Genomic DNA, 18,258 nt, shown 5'->3' with positions numbered 1-18,258 from the left:
TACATATATATGTATATCATATACATATATATATCAGTTCAATATATAGAGATATAGAGATAGATATAGATATATGTATATATATACATATCTATCTCTCTAGCTCTCACTCTGCGTGTGTGTGTGTGTATATATATATATATATATATATATATATATATATATATATATACAGAGTGTTTCTTGTGTACCAAGTACTAACAAAGGACTTAAACTGAAGAACACTAAGAATGCAGGATCAACTACCCAAGAACCTGTGTGGATTAAAAACAAAAAGTGGGAGTAAAGATTGAGGAAGATAAACAGATGAGATGAGGTTATCTTCCAGGATTTAATATGGTTTATGTCTTTTTGACCTTTCACCCCTGAAGAAAAGAGACAAATTAAAGTTCCATAATTCTTTCCTATTTACTGTGGTGGAAAAGCAGAATGTTCTCGTCTTCATCATTGTCAGTCCTTCTTACAATGTTATACAATAGGAACTTTCAGTTTTACTAGTCCAAAGAGAAAAATATCAAAGTGAGAACAACTCGGATAGGAAAATAAGAACAAAATAAAGAAATGAGAAGAAAAAAATCAAAATAAAAGACTAGAAGATAGTGAGTGAAAAAGGTACATGAATTTTTCATATAGCTCAGATTAAAAGCTAGTAGCAAAAACAATTATAACTCACTGGCTATAATGATAAATGAGTAAAATATGGTTGGAAGAATAAAAATAAATGAACTAGAAAACAAGTATATGCAGATAACTTTAAGGTAGAATAAAAAGAATTGAAAAAACAAAAATAAAATAGCAAAAACTTAAGTATTGATATTGTCTTAAGTATTAAAAGACACAGGAAATTACCATAAAAAGAAAGAAAGAAAAACCAACTGGAAAAAAGGATACGGTAAAAATAGGTAGAAATAGTAAAGAAAGAAACCTTTAAAAGTATAAAATGAAAGTAAGCAAGTTTCTTTTTCTTTATTAATGATATACAATTAACAGAAATGTCTTCCTGCCTCAGCATAAGCCTCAGTTTTTGGCTAGTATCTATAGCAAGCAAAAACAATAGCAGATTCAATATTTTTATTATACTTTGGTAACAACGTTCATTAGAACTTTGAACATCTCAATGTGTTGAATGAGCTTGATTCTTTTACATCATATATTCAAGTTAACAGAATTTCAGGTATATTTGTAAAATGTAAATATATTCTCATATACTAAAAGGTTTTGATTAGATTCTCAAACAAATAATTAACTTTTAAAATAATCCCTGTGCTGCAGAGCACTTAGTAAATGTACCTGCTCATACTAAACTAAGCTTATTAAAAAGAAGAAAAATAAGATTTTTCTTTCTTTTTTTTTTTATTAAATTTATTGGGGTGACAATTGTTAGTAAAATTACATAGATTTCAGGTGTACAATTCTGTATTACATCATCTATAAATCCTATTGTGTGTTTATCACCCAGAGTCAGTTCTCCTTCCATCACCATATATTTGATCCCCCTTACCCTCATCTCCCACCCCCCACCCCCCACCCCCCACCCCCCTTACCCTCTGGTAACCACTAAACTATTGTCTGTGTCTATGAGTTTCTGTTTCTCATTTGTTTGTCTTGTTCTTTTGTTGTTTTTGGTTTATATACCACATATCAGTGAAAACACATGGTTCTCTGCTTTTTCTGTCTGACTTATTTCGCTCAGCATTACACTCTCAAGATTTTTCTTTCATTTTTAAACTTTGAGATAACACTTTGAGAATTCAAATCTATAAAGTATTATCATACCATAAAAAGGATAAAATGGAAGCGGTTTTTACCGCTATTATTATTTACATCAATAGTAGAGACAAACTGTTGTCTCTATTTTAACTATCACCACATTTAATGACTCTTTTTGCAACATCTTTCTGTCTTTCTTAAAGCATTTATCTCTATTGAGCACCTATTTTTAAAATTTTGCTTCCTATGGCATCTTTGATGCAGCTCTCTATTGGTCTTCCTATATTGTTTTGACTATTGCTTCTACATTTTAGATTCTGACTTTATAATCTTCTATTTCAATGTATTTTATAAAAATGCAGTAAAATACCTCATCTGTATCATCATTTCTTTTCTTTCTCCTTTTCCAAAAAAGAATCTAGAGAAGTAAGCTATAATCTGTGGATATTATAAAAATTGCATAATGCCATTAAGTGTATTCAAAAACTGGCTAAATTTTATTTCATGACAATTTCTTTGCACCATGAAGCAAGACATAGTACTACTTGATGGGAGAGTGACAAAATACGTTATCTTAAATGTCTTAACTGGAGTATGGAAACATTCAAAATTACCTTTGCAACTGGAGGATTATCAACAAATCATGCTCAACCTCTTCCAATATACGATGTCATGTAATGATTTATGATTTTCCATTCTTGAGTAAGCTAATTGTCTGGTAACATTAAAACACACACAAAAACTCTGTAAAGAAAGTTATTTGGAATTCTTATCTAAAAGTTAGCAAATTAGATACCCAAAAGAAATTGCCTTGCAAAAAAAGAACTTTCCTACTTCTTAATATTGCTGTGTCACTGAGTTCCACATTGGTCAAATAAATTCAATGCCTTAGTCATAGGTTTTCTGTGGTTAGAGGCACAGACAATTTTTTTCGTTTATTTTTAGAGTAGTATTTGTGTTCATAATGATGGTTTGTGCCAGTACTGTTTCCAAGCCAATCCTTGATTACTACAGGATATAAGCCAAAAGTGGAAAATGAGCCTGCGGCAGAGATAGGTAGCAGGTGGTTCTGAAGATAGGGAGCTTGCAAATGCCTTAGTCACAACTCACCCCATGAAATAGCAGATACTGCCACACTTATTTACATCAATAACCTCTGAGCAATTCTCATTTAAGATTAAGCACAATTATATACTTAAATATTAAAAAATATGTTGACTAAGAAATGAAGGAACTAAGATAAGACCCTGAAAGCTCATCAACTGATATTTTGTGGTGTTTTTCTATCAGAATAACACCTGAGTGAACTGCTGAAGACCAATAGGATCAAGTTCTGTGCTGTAACCACCAAGAAAAAAAAAAAAAAGATTCCTCATAAATACTTGAAAAAATGTCTCCAGTGAACATTTTAAGAAACATGTTGCATACATGTTTCTTGCTGGCATACATCAATTATCAAATCAAATCAGTAACAAGTCAATCCATTCTCAAGTGTCACAAAATTGCTCTGTAATAGTTGTACGAAACATGAGTTACTTCTGTGCAGCCAGCCAAATTAGACAGACGTTTTACTCAGTTAATTTCCAATGGCAAAACTGATACCAGAGAGGATGAAACTGCAAAGGAGAGGCTGCTTCTGTGCATCACCTAACATCATAGACCCCTGCCTTCATTCATTTATCTACTCATGGAATGCTTTCAAGAAATGTTTCTAGGGGCCAGCCAGGTGGCTCAGGTGGTTGGAGTGCCGTGCTCCTAACGCTGAGGTCGCCAGTTTGATTTCTACATGGGCCAGTGAGCTGTGCCCTCCTCAGCTAAGATAGTGAACAACAGCTAGCTCTCCCTGGAGCTGGGCTGCCCTGAGCAATAGGAAGTGGAAGAAGGGGGGCGGGGAGAAATGTTTTTTAAACCCCTGAAATATGCAAGATGACGAGGGTTTATACCAAGACAAATCATATGGCAAGACGAATCATAGGACGTATCATAGGGTAATACTTGGAATAAACTCGAAGAACAGATAAGATTTGACAGATAGAGATTGAAGAGAATAGACAGCGTGAGTTAGAAAGGCAGAAAAGGATGAGACAAGAACAGGGAACAAAGACCATTCCAGTGGGCTTTATATTGGGCCTCATATTCTAGGCTTTAACAACTGTACTCTGTTCTGCATTCAGAGAGAAAATGAGAAAGACACTGATTATTCAATAGGCCATCAGAGCACATATTGGAAAGCACGTGCCAGTTGGCCCACAAATTTCTGTCACCACTGGGCAGAAAACAGCCAGACACATTGAGTTCTGTTGAGTATATATTACAGGAAACAATCATTCTTCAAATTGTCCTTCCTCTTCCCATGTCCTTAACACCATATACATGGTCTGACAAGTTATTTGTAAAGTGCTTAGAACAATGCCAAACACGTAATAAGTATTATACAAAATTAAATAAATATAAATGACTCTTGATTTTTCCTTTTTGCTTAGGGGATAATACTAAGTCCTCAAGACCACTAGAAATGGAAACATTTAAGCCAGGAAATTTCTCTGTGGAGAGTTTTTTTGATAATGAGTTCAATTTTTTATATAGACATACAGCTATTCAGATTATTTTTCCTTGTGTCGGTTTTGTTAAACCGTGTCTGTCAAGCATTGGCCCTTTTCAAGATTTCCTTCATTACATCCCAACTGCTATACCAGCCCTGAGCTAGAGGCTTCATTTTTTTAATCCACAAATCTTTTCTTTCCCCAATCTCCCTACCTTATTAAATAGCAACATAATCCACCCGGTTGCTCAAACACACACACACATACACACCCCTATCCTTATATCTTAAATTTATCACCCACATCCAATTCATCATCCAATCTTGTGGGATCAACATCCAAAATGAATGCTAATTCCATCTACTTTTTTCCACCTCCTCGGTTACCATCCTGAATCAAATCACCATACTCTTTCACAAAAGACTAACACAGAAATTTCCTACCAATTAGAAGTTAGTCTTCCTGCTTTCCTTCTTTCCCCCATATAACCATTCTTTCAGAGCAATCTGAAAAGTCACTATAAAAACCTAAATCAGATCATGTCATTCCTCTGTTCAAAATCCTAAGATGGCTTAGTCTTAAGATGAAATAATATTTCTTTACATGCTCTACCAAGTCCTACGTCATTAAGTCCTACCTACCTCTTCTTCCCTCTCCCTCCTTAGGTTCCACAAACATCCTTGATGTACCAAATGTTTTTACGACTCAGATTTGTTTTCATTTGCCGTTCCTTAAATTTGCAGTGCACTTGTTCCAGATTTTCACTTGGCTAACTCCTTCATCATTCAGGTTTCAGTTCTAATCCAACTTCCTCAAAAGGAGCTAATCTGACCACCCTATTTAGAGGAGCCTCCACACTGCAGCCCAGGCATTTAGTGTCACAGCTCCCTGTCTTGTTTTCTTTATAAAATACATCATTATCTGAAATGGTCTATTTCTAAAAACTGTTGATTTTTAATTTTCTCTATCCGTCAGGATCGGTTAGGTTACGCCACAATAACAACTCCAAAATCTCAATGGCTTTAAACAACAAAGGTTCCTCCTTTTGTCCTATTACCTGTCCCTTAAGGGTCCACTAAGAGCTCTACTCCACAAAGCCTTCACGTTGGGACTCAGGCAAGGAGAGTAACAAGTATGTGGGACACTGCTGGCTGCTGAAGCAATGAGGGTAAAAAGCTGGACTGCCTAGTAGGTGCAACCAAATGCTCTAGCTTAGAAGGTCCACACATCCCCCCTGCTCACGTCTGAGCAGCCAGAACTAATCACAAGACCAGGAAGTACAACCCCACCATGTTCCACAGATGGGTGAGACAGAAATATCTGATGAACTGTATGAATAATCATAATTGTCTATACTTCCCCCACCAGAAGGATGACATATGAAAAAAAAAATAACCTTGAATGTTTTGTTGTTGTTTTTATTACTGTTCACTGTTGTATCCTCAGTTCCTAGAACTGGGTCTCCCGTACACATAACAGGCACTCTAGAATTACCTCTTGAATGACTGCATAACGTCTGTTATTAACCTTTCTTGTATTTCTAAGTCTAGAATATCTAGACTTGCTCCCTGAAGATCTTCCTCCACCCACTGCTGACAGTTTTCTGAAAAAGAGTGAAAAATATTCTTTCATATTCATTTTGATCTGCCATCTAGCATTCAGCTATTAAGTAAATTCTCTGTTCTGGTTTAAACATGGATGGTTAATTGCTTGTGTATACAAAATTCAGTGGAGGGGAAAGAATCCACTAATTGTTTAGGCTCTAAACAGAAGCAGAAGAGCAACCTAGATATAAATGGATAAGGTCATTTTTCAAGTAGCTAAACTAATAGCCTCATGACTGGGGTTATAATGGGGATAAAACTGGGAAGGACTTTGAACCCCCATCTCTAAAACCTTCCCTCATAGGGACAGAACATTTATTCATCCCTAGAAAAAGAAAGATGCTTTCCTTACTCTATGGAGGGAGGGGGAGGGGGAGGATCTGAGACTCAGAACCTCAAAGAAAAGCAATTTTGACTCCCTTCGCAACTGCTGCCTCTGGGACCGCCTTCCCCACCTCCAGCACTAAAATACCATTTCAGAGCAGCACTGCTGGCATGGATGAGGGACAAGTACAGACTAAAGACACTCTTTAAAAGTATAAATAACTCACTGACCATTGAAAAGAAAAAAAAAAGCAACTTTCTTTATTTCTATGTCCCACTGGAGGGAGGGAGGTGAAGTGGGCACCCCCATAAAGGAGCCTAGTGGGGAGTGCAGAAGAATAAAGAAACTATCAGAATAAAAATCATTGATTGTGCATTACTTCAGCATAAACTAAGAGGCAGGGCTCAATGGTTTCATTAAAAAAACAATTCTAAATACATATGTCTATATTAGAAACTAAATTCTCAAAGTTATAGAGAGGTATTTATTAGTATTTTCCTTTTACTTCAAGGGGGAAGGGCTTTTTCACAATGAAATGCCTATGATCGTGCTATCCCATCTCAACTCCACCTCTACTCTCCTCTGCTCACTTGGCTCCAGCGGTTGGCCTCTTGGCTGGTCATCAGACACTCAAAGTACACGACTGCTTGCGGCTGTTACCCTCGTCCTGCTCTCTTTTTGGGTAACTTCTCCCCAGAAAGCTACTTAGGTTGTTCCTTCATCTGCTTCAGGTCTTTGCTCCAATGTTCCCTTGTCAGAAAAGGAATTCTGGCAACTTCTCAGATGCCACCCCACAGCCCTCCTTCTTTATTTGTCCCCACAGCATGTATAGCCTTCTAACATAATACATGACTTCTTAGTTTATCGTCTGTCTTTTCCTACTAGAATGTAGTTTCAATCAGGCAGGGACTCTGTTTTGTTCAATGCTGGATCCCCAGAGCCTAGACTATGCTCAATAAGTATTTCTTGAATGAAAAAAAAAATGTGTTTATTAATGCTATATAATTAAGGCTCCCATGTTTTGCAAGTGAATTGAGAAAAAAAAAAGTCAATGAGCATGACTCAACAGAGGGAACAAGTTCAAGTAAACACTAAGCTTCAAAAAAGATTCAGTGGCATCACTATTTTCACAGCCTATCATATATTTATCTCTGACCCTAAATCTGCTTTTTCTTAAAGCCTCTTCTAGTGTTAAAAATAACCAGAATAGTACATTCATTTCTTTCAGCAAACTTAGAAAAGAAAATAGGATGATCTACTGCTAACAAGTTTCCAATTCCAGAAATAGACTGATATGCCTTATGCTCAGTAAATGATAGGAATGGACTCAGAGAAGTTCTTAAAGTGAAGATGTTGGTTTTAGGAAAAAGAACAGAGCGCTTGTGCTATCAGGTCTTCTTTCACACCCTCGCTTCCTTCTCCTCCACTCCATCCTCATTACCACTTCTAAATAGAACCTCCATCATTAGAGGTCAGGTGTACCCGAGACTGCGGCCCACCTCCCTGCCTCAAGGCCAGTCATTCTGCATTCATCTTCCTGTTTTGATTTTGTTATCCTTGTGATCAAAAACTTTTATTTTTCTTCTTTGATTCCCCATATTTTGGGATTTTTAAACAACAAGCTTGTACTACTTTTGTACTTTAACATTTTAAAGGGAGGGACACGCTCCATGGCTTCCTGTTTTTTTGTGTGTGTGTTTTTTTTTTTTTCAGAATAAATTTTAAGCTCCTGAACCTAAAATTCGAGACGCTCCACAATCTGCCTTGCCCCTTCCTTTTGCTGGCTCCACTACACCCAAATCGGCGGAGAGAGGAAAAGTGCCCTATTTACAATCTACCCCCAAACCATTTGTCCTTTCCTTCCTCATGACTTTTGTGCTTGCCATTTTTCCAGTTTCGAATGCCCTCCTTTTCCATCCAACAGAATTCTACCAGAGTGGAAGGCACAGCTCAGACTCAGACCCAGGAACTATTGTAGAAACTGTGATCAGATACAAACTTAGGAGATGGTGAGTTCGCTATTATTAAAGGTGCTCAGAGACTGGCTGAAATTGTCACAAGGAATCTCTCACTAAATCTATGTACCCTGAGATGCTATGGTTCCCATGAAGTTCTACTATGAAGCCTTATTTGACCATTTCTGTTGGGAATGTCTTCTTGCCCCCTTCGGCATAGACTGTCCCTCGCTCTCATATGGCAATTATTATATGCTGGCAATGCAGTTATATTACAGCTGTATTTTCATAATCTCCTTACTGACTGCAATCTCCTGAAAGACAGAGACTCACGGCATCTAGTACTGTTCTTTGCAAATGATAGGTACTCGATACGTTTGTCACTGATGATGCTGAAAAAGGGTACAGTTCAAATAGGAATGAACTGGGAAGAACAAGAAACATAGCTTTGTATTCTTTCATGAGATGGTCAGTCTCGTGTGGCCACAAGAGGGGACACGGGAGGAAAATTCATTGTACTCACAAGTCCTAGAGAGAGAGAATCACTGCATAGCTCAAAGGGGCCACATTGAGAGGAGGAGGCACGCAGGGCCAAAGGAGCAGGTTCAGCCAAGCAGCTGGGGAGCCAAGAGATTAAGGACCCGTAGGCAAGGGCCTTTACCAGGAGCACACAAGCAAAAGATGCAAGGGGAGTTCATTGGTGTGTTTGAATGCCACGAGGTCACAGTGAGGGAAGGGCAACAAAGGGAAGCATTATCACACTGGGAAAGCCTGTTTGTGGGGATGCTGAGGCAGCAGAAAATAGGAACTTAAAAAAATTTACAATATAAACATTAACTTCCCTGGGCAGCCGGAGAGTAAGTTCAAACTCGCCCTCTTGAGTTTATGTGTGTATTCGCTTGTCTTCTACCAGCTGGTCTATCCATGTCAATGGCATGTCCTCAAGGACATACAAAGTATCATAACAAGCATGGACTAGCCCAGGGAAATCTTAATGTGTAATCACATTTCTCTTGAATCAAGAGAAGCCCAGCACAGAATGTAAGGTTACTGATGGCTGCAAGGGCAGGAAGCGTCGTGTGGAGAGCTGCTCAAGCAGCAACAATGACAGGCTTTGTTCGGAGACTGTACAGCTTCTTGTGCGGTCTAAATGACTTTCCTTACCCAAAAAAGAGGGCCGGTTGGGCAGGAGGTGGTGCCAGAAAAGATCCCTGAACACAAAGTGGAGCGAAGCTGTAGGGAGTGGCCTAACACGACCCAGCCTTGAGGCACTTGAGACTTGCTGGCTGCCAGCTCACCATCTGGGATACCTGAAAAGGCACCTGTCTGAGAATCAGGAGGCTTCAGTGTATGTTCCAATTTTTACTGCTGGCTATTGTGGTGACCTTGGAGCCAGGCAAATCAACCTTGCACATTTTTGTTTACCCATAAACAACAAGTCTGGGCCATGGTCACGATAGAAATACAAATGAAAAACAACAGAACTGCTTTGAGTACCACCAATACTCAGAAGCAAAGATACAGTTTCACAGCCACCACTGGAAAGCATCTAAAGTTTGTCTTTGGAGAGGCTAGGGACTCCTTATTCCAGCGTGACCCCCTGTGGACCCCTAGATCTTCTAAAGGCCTTCCACCTTCTATCCAGAATTGTCTTTGGAGAGGCTATGCACTCCTTATTCCAGCCCAACCCCCTGTGGACCCCTAGGTCTAAAGGCCTTCCCTTCTATCCAGAATCCTGCACAGCAACACAGCTACCCTATCAGAACACCCTCCTACACCCTCCCACCTAGCAAGTCTTACCCTCTGGACCTACATCTCTCAATGATGTCAATAGCTAACAAACTTGCTAGTTCATCACACCTCCCAAGTAGCACAATAACCCAGTGAAAACATCTTCAAGAAATGCTTCTAGTTGTAGGAATTCATAAAAGAAAAGAAAAAAAGGAGAAATTGTATTTGTCAGTGTCCTCCCAAATCACACTCCTCCTCTTCCACCCAGGAGTATTTATTTACCTTGTTATTTCAACAACAAACAAACAGAATATCTATCAATGTGGTTTTAAAGAATTAAGTGATCAAGCACTCGTCACTGCCCATTTTACTCTATGTTGTTTCACCAGCTGTCAAGTTCTACCCCTGGCCAGTTACCTTTCACTCATCAATGAAGTGGTTTCTCCCTGCACCATGTGGTGGGTCTACCTGCTGCAATTCTATCTGATAGTCGCTTTCTGAAGGCATTTCTACCATGACCTCCCATAGATGGGAAATGAGGAGTGGAGGCAATGACTGGAACGGGTGCCTTCCCTGCTGAATGACTCACCTCTATCAAGTACACTAAAAATTAACTAGACAGGTACCTGGTTAACAACCGCTTAATGACAATGCTCTAACCTGAGTTAGTTTTATTAAGTCCTTGAGGTATCCTTTTACAGTGTTTGTATCCACTGTCCGGTAGGAACTAGAGCAGCCAGGTGATCCTAGCACACGGAAAGCTGCAGTTGACTGCCCTTTAGTACTGATGGATGCATAACTTACTGCACTGCAAACTAATGAAGGCACCTAATCAGCAGGTGTGGGAGGAAATAGCTGTATACACGGGATTGCCGGCGTCACCTTCCTTTCCCTCTATGAGAGACAACATTAAAGTAAATGGATAAGTTTTTCGTAAAGGGCTACCAAATTCAATAACTCTTAGACATAAAATTTCCCTATAAAGAGGGGTGTTCCTGGGGGGTTATTTTAACGCTAAATATGAATCATTTCCTAGTTTACATTTCCTAACCTTTCATATCAAAAGCTTTGTTTTATTCTCTATGTTAAAGGACACTCCAAGCATTGGATGAATGCTTTTCTCTAACCTGAGTTCTGTAGTCACTCTGACTCTCCAATTATTTTACTCTAACAAAAGGAATTATACGTTTACAATTCAAGTGTCAAGAAAAATGAAGATCCTGGCACTCAGTATACATTGGTTGAGAATGAAGATGCCAATAAACATTTAAATAATATATATCATGAGTACCAAACACTGTGTTTTAAGAGGACAAACCTTAATATTATAGATATTCTACGTAGCATTTGGATATATATATATACATATATATATACATATATATATATATATGTATATATATATATATATATATATATATATATATATATATATATATATAGCATTTGTTCAAGCAATTCCTCCAAAATAAAGTCCTTATTACCTTGATAGTACAATTTTCAAAATAAACAATTGTTGACAATCACCCTGAGTAATAAATATACACTTTTTAAATTTACTATCAACTCTCAGGATAAACTTGAGGGTCATTTATATTATTCGGATTATTCAGGTACTCAGATCTCAACACAAGAGAGCGTATCATACTTATATCACTGCATTAAAATAATGATTTTCCTTCCTAAATATATAATTCAACCTGTTTCTTTGTGCTTTGATGTTCCTGTATCACCATGACTATGTTGCCCACACTTTCCAGAATGATTGAATCTTTTCTATTTTGAAATGATAAAATAATATGTGCAGCTCAAACACAAAAAAAATTGAAACTAGATATAAGTTAAGACAATAGAAAACAAACAAGCATTTAGCTTTATTAAATTCATTAAATGACAAACATTGTTGAGTTATTTAGTGTTTTATGGGAAACAACAGCCTTTTGTTAAATAAAAGAAAAATGATTCTAGAATTTGTATTGTTAAATTTCTGGATGTATTGAGAATGCTTTATTCAGAATTGCCTGTTTAAAACTAAAACGGACATAGGTATACAGAAAATAGCAAACTCCTTATGATAATATTAGCATAAAAAATACACTTTCAACATGTATTCTTTTATAGATATCTACTTTTTAGTCAAGCTATTCTTTTTTTTTTTTTTAAATGACAAGCTTCTAAAAAGGAATCATGATCTCCATGCAACTCGATATCGTGGGGGAACCAAATATGTATATGAAATGTTGATTATCATCAAGCATAGGTCCATTATCCAGTTTCTGTAGTTCTGAAATCCAAAAGACTCTGATCTTTGTAACTGATTTGTTGGCAAGACCTGACTCAAGCTGAATTCATTAGGAGCAAAACCTAACCTGAACTGATTTGAAGCTATTTATAGTCTTTATACCACTTCATGTGACTACATACATATTCCGCTATAGATATATTAATGTGTTTGATGATGGAGTATTTCCTCAACCCTGTAGGATGAACTACTAAATATAGGCACAGGCACTGAGTTCTGAAACTGTATTTAGTCTCAAGGTTTGGATAAGAAATAGTCGGCCTGGATTAAGTTTAGTAAACCCATCCTGTGCTGTTCTGAACCCTATTCGAGGTAAATGGGCCAGCGCCTACATTCTCATTACCTGAACCCATCATTTACTGAACTCATTATCCTCTCTAACTGGATTCTCCTAATGATTTTCTCTCCTTTCTTAATAAGATAATCATCCTCTTAGTCACACAGCCCAATCTTCCTATTTACCTGTAATTTCTCCCTTATCCTCATCTCCTCACATCCCATCAGTTGTTGAAGCTTCACGGGGTTCCAAGTACCCCCATCCTACTGCCCATTGTTCCACCCCTATTCCAGACTGGCCCAAACAATATCAAGCTTGAATGATCGAAAGAAGCTCCAAAAATACTGTCCTACTTCCTTTCTATTCCCCTAATCTCACCGTCTCCAATTCTTACTAGATTCTGCTTTAAGATGAATCTTGTCGTCATCTCCCATCTTGTTCAAAGAATTTCCTTGATTCAAATACCACAATGGAAGAGATAAAGCCCAAAGTCTGAGACTGGCATTGAAAGATCAAAGAATTTAGACTCAACCTACCTTTCTACTGCATCTCCTGTTCTTCCCTAACACAAACATTTCACTCCAGTCAAAATGAGGATGACCTCCTCAGTTTCTTTCTCATTCCAAAAAGAGTTAAGTTGCTCTCATCTTTTCTACTCACACCATCTACCCCATGACCTGAAATTTGTAATGAATTCTTTGCATCATATCTGACTATTTTAACCCCACTCATGCTTCAGACTCAGCTTAGATCCCACTTCGGCAGCAAAGTTTTCTTTTGCCTTCCTGGCCCACCACGATCTCCCTTCTTGAATTCCCTCAGCTATCACAGTCTGTACTATTCATTTGATACTTGATACGCATTTCCTTGTATTATCAGAGTAATTAATTTTTCATGCATATATATCTTGTCTCCTTAACCAGATTTTAAATTCCTTAAGAGCAGAGACCATGTCTCATATTTTATGAATGAAAAAAATGAATACCCTTCGATAGCTTACAATAAAAAGGCAATATGAACATTGGCAAAGACAACATGAAAAAGATATTAATTTATTTTTTCACTCAAATTTATCAAATACTACTATGTTCCTGGCATTGTTTTAGGCATTGAGGATTAAATTATAAGCAATACAATATAGTCCCTTCCCATGAGGCTTATGGTATGGCTGGGATGCTACACATTAATAAAAATATGATATAAATAACTACCATGTTTCCCTGAAATTAAGACCTACCCAGACCATCAGCTCTAATGCGTCTTTTGGAGCAAAAATTAATGTAAGACCCGGTAATATAATATAATATAATATAATATAATATAATATAATATAATATAATATAATATAATATAATAATATAAGACTGGGTCTTATATTAAAATAAGACCAGACCTTGTATTAATTTTTCCTCCAAAAGACACATTAGAACTGATGGTCCGGCTAGGTCTTATTTTCGGGGAAATATGGTATATATACAAACAAATATCTTTTGAAAAACAGAGGTAAAATTCAGAGGTTAAGAATCCTTTTCATATGCTGTAATTGTCAATTCATTCTGAGTTGGCCTGTCCTCCATCCACAATGAAAAGAAAATTGCAACTAATAGACGCTCTACATACACATATGTTAGTGAAAAAAAAAGAAAAAGAGGGAAGACAAATAGCAGGAGCAGTTTGCTGGAAAAACATTTTTCATAATCTTGATGTTCTAAGATTCATCTTTGGATAACGTTACTCAATCAGAAGGCATTACCTAGACCTTAATTACTTTGCCCTTCACAGAATTACTTTCAGGGACTAAAAGCATCATGGAACTGCTTTTATACTCTTAAGTTACACTCTAAACTTTAGTGAAAGTCTGCCTTAAGACACAAGATATGAAATCCATTTCTGCATTTCCCATGTCACCATTCAGTGTCTCCTACACAAAGCAAAGGGGAAAAAAAAAGTCTTTACAAGAATTGAGGGCAAGGAAATTCCAGAATTTAGTACAAACATTTCTGATATTCGAAAATATGTAATGCATCACATTTCTCTTTTAGTCCAGGCTCCAAGGAAGCTCAAAACCAAGACGGTAACAAAACTCATTAAATATATATGTTTTCCCTCTTTTCTGTGGTCCTCATTTTCTATTCCTACTGTATTAAACATATATGGTGTTGTAAATCATTTCAATTACTTTTAGGAATAATTTCTTGAATAAGCTCAAAAAATTAAATTCCCCTTTGTAGTACATAAGTTTTATCATTAGCATAATAATTTTGGATTTCTCTATTCATGGATATCTCTAATGTATAATCTTCCAAAGGCTAAGACACATTTTTTTTAGCACATGCTTATTTTTTTTAATGGGATTTTCCAAACAAATGGAAGAGAGAGGCATTGGAAACATATAAACTGACATTCTAATGGAATCCAATTTTTATAAATTCTATCATAATACTTACCTCAACAATATTCAATATTAAATCTAAAGAAATTTTTCTAAAATATATCAATTCTGATTTCACATGTGCTTCTAAGTGATTTTCCATATTTGGGAAACTTAAGATTTGTGACCAGTGTGAAATCATAAAAGTTTAGTGCTAGTATGTAGGAAAACCAACTCTCTCACGTTATTCCAATCATACAGCGAAGATGAGAGGAAAATAATTTAAAATGTACTTCATCATTTGTGTCTCTGATAATATGAAATTTCCAATTTTTAAGAGTTGCCATTTTCATTTGGGACAATTCTCACTACAAATTATAAACCATAAGAGTGTTTCATGTTCCTAACTAAAACAGCCACAAAATATAATGTTTATGTCTCATTAAAAATAAAAGTTATAATCAATGAACTAGATTAAATTGTGCACTCACAGAATCATTCACTCTTCCTCATGCATGCTTTAAATTGGCAATATTGTGCTGTCCTTTTGGAGACTATTAGAAGACCTTTTCCATAATAAAATAAATGAGGGAAGACTCACAAACTAATGAAATGAAAGGGGGTAATGAAAGAGGTAGTGGCATTCTATTTAATATTTTTATTTGGCATTTCATAAGAGAATTACAAAAAAATGTTTAATTGATCTCACAAAATGATTCTGATTATTTTGTAAACCATTCCAATCTCTGTAAAAAACTGTCTAGGCTTGTCATTAACAATCCCCTCCTCTAAACATACATACACCATCATTACTATCACCATCACCTACCACAAGCTTGCATCTATAAATTGTTAAATGTTTAACTATAACCTTTAAAAAATGAATTATGTGTAAGTACTAGTTATTTAGGAACAAAGGTGGATATTTATCACATTCCAAGCCAATAAAAACAACCTTTATGCTTGCATTAAATTTTGGATTCTTTTCCAAACTGTTGCATAGCTATCAGTTCCAGAGTTCCCTGATGTACTCTCTTTGGTGCAAGTAGACACAAGTGGAAGCCAAAGGGAAGACAACAGACAGACATGAGTTAAAGAAAGCATCACGGACAGGTTAATGCTTGAACTTGGATGTGAAGGAGAAAGAGAAATTAGCCAACTTACCGAGGAGAGGATGAGCATGATGGGCATCGGAGAGCATGCATACAAAGGCAGAGGCATGCGAGAGGATCAGAGGCTATTTCTGAGGAACCGGAGTCTGTCCTCCTGTCCTCTCTAAGGCCACTATTTCTACATGTGTCCTAAGTCACAGACCAAAGAAACTTTCAGAGATGCTCTCTTTTTTTGATATCTTTATCTCCACTTCAGTCTAACTCCTTCCCCCACTGTTGGAGAACCAGCAAATACTTCTGCACAGTGTGGAATGCCAAGAGATCAGGTAGGAGTAGACCGTAATAAGCTTTGGATACCAATCAAAGGAGTTAGAATTATATTCTATAAGTGACAGGAGCCAGTTAGCCATGTAGAAAAATTATTCCAATAGCAAAATCCAGAATGAAATTGGGAAGGAGAGAACTATTAGAAGCAAATGATCAAAAGTTTGTGAATGAAGGAAGAATCAATGCCTATAAAGGAAGATGGAGGGAGACGGAAAGAGAAGACACATTTTAAGTTCATTAGAAAATTCAGTTAGGAGTCCAGTTATCACCAAAATTTGCAGAAGGTTATCATTCTTTCTCTAATACCCAATATAATTTCATAGATTTTTAGTAAGAAAGAAATAAAAAAGGATATTGCCATATTGCCAAATAGAAGTGATAAGCTGACTACATTATAGAATCTTTCCTATAGTAAGCAATAATAAAGAAATAACTAATAAGACACACTTTTGCAGCACTATTTTATAATAATTTGTACTCAAGATACCACTTGAAATCAGAGTGAACTTTCAGGGCTGAATTATTTACATCAACAGGGAAATTAAAAAGTAAGCTATGACTGAAATGTGATTTTAGTATAAAAGGTAAGACTTTGCAATAGAGTAACTTAACAAAAGGTAGCAATTACAAAACCAAATGATCTGACCTTATTATTAATATTATATATTAATATGAGTCTCAATCATATTGACCATATGATTCTCAATCAGTCTTTAATACAGGCAGAAAGCCTTTCTCCAAACTGGATATTTTGGTATAAGTTTTCTTTGACTTTCTATACTGAGAAAATTTCCTGAATGGGTTACAAACATATCCAGTCATTGCTTGTGATGGGTATCTATTGTTTTGTCTGTCCAGCACCCTCCACCCATTTTTGGAAATGGACCCTCTCCCTGACCCCGATAACTACTTTTATCCATATGATTACTATGCAGGACACCATGCTTGTTCAATGTTTGGTAGATGGCCCAACTAATGCCCAGTTCCTAGATACCCTCTGTGTCAATGAACTCCACTTTACTTTAGCACCCACTCTCTAAAGACCACACCCTAGCTGGGAATTACCACTAAGGAATGACTGTAATTCTGTTACCGCCTGTCATCTAACCACACCCATCCATTCTTTCACTTTTCTTACTCTCATTACACCCGTTCAGTTTCTTCCAAATCTAAAGGCGCTTGCCCACTCCTCCCAGATCATCATTTCTTCACCCCTTTTCCATGTCCAGCCAGAACCCCCTCTTAATCAAATCAACAACTCTTTTATTAGAACACTCTATTTATTTTCTATCCTTTGTTTCCCATCCAGCAAGCCTGAGCAGTCCCCACCCAGATGAGTCACTCTCAAATCCTGTTACAGGTGACTGAGCTCTCAGAGAGAAAACTGTTCAACAGCTCAGGTTGGTGTCATTCAAATTGATAGGAACTAACCTCAACATCCCTCAGTGATAATCAGTAACTTTTCATTTGTCTCTAGTCTGACCACTTCCACAGTCCCTCAGGTCACTGTTCCAAACGTTGACTACTCTCTTAAACCCCTTGTATCACCCAACTTCTCCATCTTTACCTTTACCTCTTCCTTCTTCATAGTGAAAAAGAGATCACCAGATGGTAGCACACACCTCTCCACTCCTCCACTTCAATCATACCTGTTAGAGAACCAACCTTTATCTCACTTATGACTATTTCTGAGGAATCAGGGTCTCTCTTCCTGTCCTCTCTAAGGCCACCATTTCTATATGTATCCTAAGTCACAAACCAAAGAAACCTTCAAAGATGCTGTCTGTCTTCTATAATTTCACCTGCACTTTAATCTAGCTCCTCCCCCCCCAACAACAAGCATATCAATCAATCTCATTCTTGAACTAAAACCATCGCCACCAAAAAAAAAAAAAAAAAAAAAATCTACCCTTAGTCCTTCCATTTTTAGCTACTTCCCATTTCCTTCTTCCACTTCCTCGTCAAACTTTTTGAAATTATGTATATGTAAAATAAATATAA

The 18,258-nt window shown here is 36.8% G+C and overlaps 1 protein-coding gene across 2 annotated transcripts in view; it reads right to left on the bottom strand.

Moving 5' to 3' along the window:
- TMEM117 (transmembrane protein 117) overlaps positions 1 to 18,258 on the bottom strand; it is a 394,057-nt gene that overhangs the window by 365,454 nt on the left and 10,345 nt on the right. The window lies entirely within an intron of this gene.

The sequence above is a fragment of the Rhinolophus sinicus genome, chromosome 1 (genome assembly GCF_057876585.1).
Source record: "Rhinolophus sinicus isolate RSI-liver-muscle chromosome 1, RSI-T2T, whole genome shotgun sequence".
NCBI classification, from domain to species: Eukaryota; Metazoa; Chordata; class Mammalia; order Chiroptera; family Rhinolophidae; genus Rhinolophus; species Rhinolophus sinicus.
Note: the sequence above shows the minus strand (reverse complement) of the source record. Positions and strands in the feature narration are given on the sequence as shown.